The sequence below is a fragment of the Etheostoma spectabile genome, chromosome 8 (assembly GCF_008692095.1).
Source record: "Etheostoma spectabile isolate EspeVRDwgs_2016 chromosome 8, UIUC_Espe_1.0, whole genome shotgun sequence".
Taxonomy (NCBI): Eukaryota; Metazoa; Chordata; class Actinopteri; order Perciformes; family Percidae; genus Etheostoma; species Etheostoma spectabile.
The window spans coordinates 5,374,698-5,378,781 of NC_045740.1; the positions used below are offsets into that span (position 1 = coordinate 5,374,698).

At 38.7% G+C, this 4,084-nt stretch overlaps 1 protein-coding gene across 1 annotated transcript in view; it reads left to right on the forward strand.

Annotated features, from left to right (window-relative positions):
* The first annotated feature begins 4 nt into the window (after positions 1–4).
* cd82b (CD82 molecule b) overlaps positions 5–4,084 on the forward strand; it is a 23,508-nt gene continuing 19,428 nt past the window's right edge. The window contains exon 1 of the mRNA XM_032523726.1: positions 5–163. The gene's annotated coding sequence lies outside the window, so the exon portion shown is untranslated. The remainder of the gene's footprint in view (positions 164–4,084) is intronic.

Sequence of the window (4,084 nt, forward strand, 5' to 3'; positions counted from 1 at the left end):
CACACACACACACACACACACACACACACACACACACACACACGCGGACATTCACAAGTCTTGTTTCTCACCAGATAACGTTAAACTGTAGTCACCCGGCTAGCACGGCAGAAGACGGTCGACCCTCAGCCAACTGTTACCACCTTTTGGAGAAGAAATCAAAGTAAGTTTTAGCCTTAATCATACTTTAACCTTACGTTACATTCAAGTTATCTAGCTTGTAATAAAACAAGAGTAACGAAAGTTAACGTTACGACAAAATCGTTGTTGCCAGTTAGTTAACGTTAGCTACCTTTAGAATACTTTGTCTAGCTAGCTCTTAAAAAGTCATTAATGACAAAATGTTGGGCAGTTAACGTTAGCACAGCAGAATCGCTGTCGGCTGAAGAGACGTCGGTTTACGGTTGACGTTAACTTTAAGCTAACGTTCTTCTTTTGTTAAAGTACCGAGCTGGTCGGTTTTAATAACCTTCGATAAACGGTTGAAGTCCCTGGAAAGAAATGTGAAGGTTTTACATTTGGTCACTGTTGGCGTTAAGGAACGCTAATCCCCCAGGGCTAGTCTAGTTAGCTAGTTGGTTAGAAACAAGGACTAACGTTATCATTTAGATTTAGAAACGCTGGCTGCGGTAGCATCCTGACTGCCAACGGTCACGTCTCAACTGTTGGTCGGTGTAACCCCTCAAATGTGTTGTGACATTAATATTGTGATATATACGGAGTTACTTCTATTCTGTTGGTCTTTAGACAATATCTGAAATTGTTTAAATATACAATGATGACGTGTGAAATAAAAACATTGTAAGATTGAAGTAAACCGCAGACGTTAATCAAGTGGTCCCAAAAATGAATGATCTCGAAGTTACGCTCGTTACCTTTTGTGGAAAAATAGTAAAAAGTGGGTATTTTACCTAATAAAAGTATTAGCCCACTTAGCGACTCTACAGTGTGTCAGGATAACTCCTCATCACAGGGTCCAGTGTCTCAACTTGTAGGTGTATTTCAGCCTTCAAAGACTTTTTCCCTAAGGGATGGAGCCATCAGCTTTGATAAAATGTATTATCAAAATATTACATGCTAACACAGCATTAAAATAAGAATCAAACCACCTAGTTGGGAATGAGGTTTTGTGCATGTTGCATTATTTCGCTAAAGCCCTGGTACAACGATGTTCTGTGACATTACTTCTCTATCCATTGTCAGTGAGGAATCTAAGGGACGTGTGTGTGTGTGTGTGTGTGTGTGTGTGTGTGTGTGTGTGTGTGTGGTGTAGTGTTTGTGTGTTTGTGTGTGGTGTTGTTTGTGTGTTTGTTGTGTGTGTTTGAGGAGAGAGACATGCTGGAAGGAAAAAGGTTGTGAGCTGTATTTTGGCCAAACTGAAATGAAGGAATGAGTAGATGCCTAGCAACCACATGTGAGGCAACATCCATTTGCCAAAGTGCTATTGCATTATGTGTGAGCTTTTTAGCAATATTGTGGTTTACAAGCAGAAATGCATTTCTGAACGAGCACACTAACTATAGTGGAGCAAGCAAATTCTCACCTCTCAATGTCCGTTGTTATGGTCCTATTAGTTTTGGCCACCATCACTATTTAACTAGCCATGTATTTGCTGGCTTTGAGTCACATTTGCAAACCATGATACACGACTGGATTTTAAAGTCTTAAATACCCACATGATATATCTTGAAAAGCCACAGTAGAGCGGAGGTGAGTTGTTTAATTAATGTAGGACACAGAAGCCTCAGGCTATTAGAGAATGAAGCATGGTACTGGTCCCATTATAGCAAACAGCTACAAAATGGGCTTTAAGAGCTTAATAAAGTGGCACTTACACCACTTTTAAAGCTGGTTGTGACGTAAATTTTATTTTTTTTGTTACAAGGTTATTGATAGCTGATGTTTTCATCCTATCACCAAGGCCACATCCCTTTCTTCTTTCTGTTTTACATCATAAATCAAATGCTTAGGTGCTTGGTTTGGTCAGACTACAGTAAAAAGCAATTTTAGATAATTTTGCCCATGGTAACTTGTAATAGGTGTTAGGATTTAATAAATAGACTTAATTTTTTTTACAGATGTTTAGTAATTTTTACTAGATATAAATTTAAACAATTTGTGATCTGTTTATTCAGTAGATGGTGGGAAGTTACCTTGCTCTGAAGTCCCATTACTACTAAACGGAAAATCCCACAGAATTTATTAGCATACCTCTCGCCAAAATGCAACCTAGGGTCTTTTTGTGAATGTACCCGAGTCGAACTTTCATTTAAAAGCATAATTAGGATGGAAGCGCCACTTTTAAGAGTTACCGTATTATTGTTTTTCGGTCCAATGTCATTTTGAATGAGAGTGCTAGGGGCACTACTATGATCACATTCAAATCACTATTTTTAAAACACAAAGAAGGCTCGACACAACATGAAACTTTGGTCGAAGTATCAATAGGGGCTCGACATGTGAACGCAAGCATTGAGAACATTGTTTGTGTACACAGTTTACTAAAAAGAAAGGTTTTAACAATGCAATAATCAATAACTAGGGCTGGGCAATTTATCAATATTAGCCTATATCCATATTGTGATACAAGACTAGATATTTTGGATATCTTAATATTGTAATATGGTAAGTGCTGTCTTTTCCTAGTTTATAGGGCTGCATTACATTAAATTTATGTAATTTTTTTAACTAGACTGACACAATAGTGACACAGACTGTTGTAACTGTTCTAATATTTGCCTTTAACCACTTAATCATTATATCCACATTATTGATGATTATTTATCTAAAATCTAATTGTGAAAATATGTTGTTAAAGCCCAATTGTCACTCCTACAACATTGTCGCAATATTGTCAACGCCGTGTTTGGTCAATAATATAGTTATATCTGATATTCTCCCTATTGCCCTACCAATAACCAGAAATGTATGTGCTGAAGCTGTTTCCTTTCACTCAAACAGAAAGGCAAAGTTTTCAAATTAGTCCCCAAAATGCTAGTTGATGGCGAGATGAAGCCTCATGAAGCATTGAAGCTTTCAAGCAAAATGGTTCGCAAAAAGGTTAATTTCTCTTGGCTTAATTTGCTCACAATACCACCTGTTGGTCAAAGAGTAAAACAGGCAGATATTTTACAGATGATCCATGTGATCTGTGATACACTGCATCAGAGACAGTTTTTGACTGAATTTCGCACCAGTAAACACTAAGAAGTAACGAAGAAAAAAAACAATTTCCACGTAATCCATTCATATCAATATAGTGTATTTTCCGTGGCATAATATAATTAATATAACTGTATAATAAACGCATTTCCTTGAGAGGAATGCAGCTATCAAACGTGTGACTATCAATAGGGTCATCCTAATATAATTGCAGGAGGGGTAATTTTGGTAGCTATTCTTAAACTGGTACGTTAACTGGGCAGAGGGCAGTTAATTTGCATGTGTAGATAATGGATGTGTAATAAAACCGTGTGGTTTACAGACAACTTCATAACCCGTCACGTGGTACGGACGGGCAGCGAGGCTTCGCATGTCATCAATGACGTCATCTGTCTGAAACTATACAAACCTCGATACGCGCTTCACGGAAAGCTCGACACACACTTTGAACCCGTGGCACAGAACGTAACATCACTACCAAATGCTACTGAGAAAATGTGCAACGTCCGGTCTCTACAGAGGGACGAACAACATTGTTGCAGATGTTAAAGCAGGATTCTGGTCAAGTATTAAAGGCAGGTTTGTGCCAGCATGATGGCCTCAAAGATGTGTAAATGGGTCAAATATGAATATGATAATAGGAGGAGGTGGTAGATGGCGGTTGGCCAATTGCCTTGCTTTTTGTGTTAGACAGGGCTCTAGTTGATCCATGCTGGGTCCATTACTGACACAGTTGATGCCATCTGCCACTAATGCTGCCATCATAACAATCTCTGTACCTTTGTACAACAGACTCTAATTTCAATTTATTGCAACCAAAACACTGTTTGATGGTCACAACTGACACCTAATGCCAAACCACATGGAGGAAATGGGGGCTACGATGGGGAGGGGGGCGGGGGGGTGAATGGCTGTATGAGCT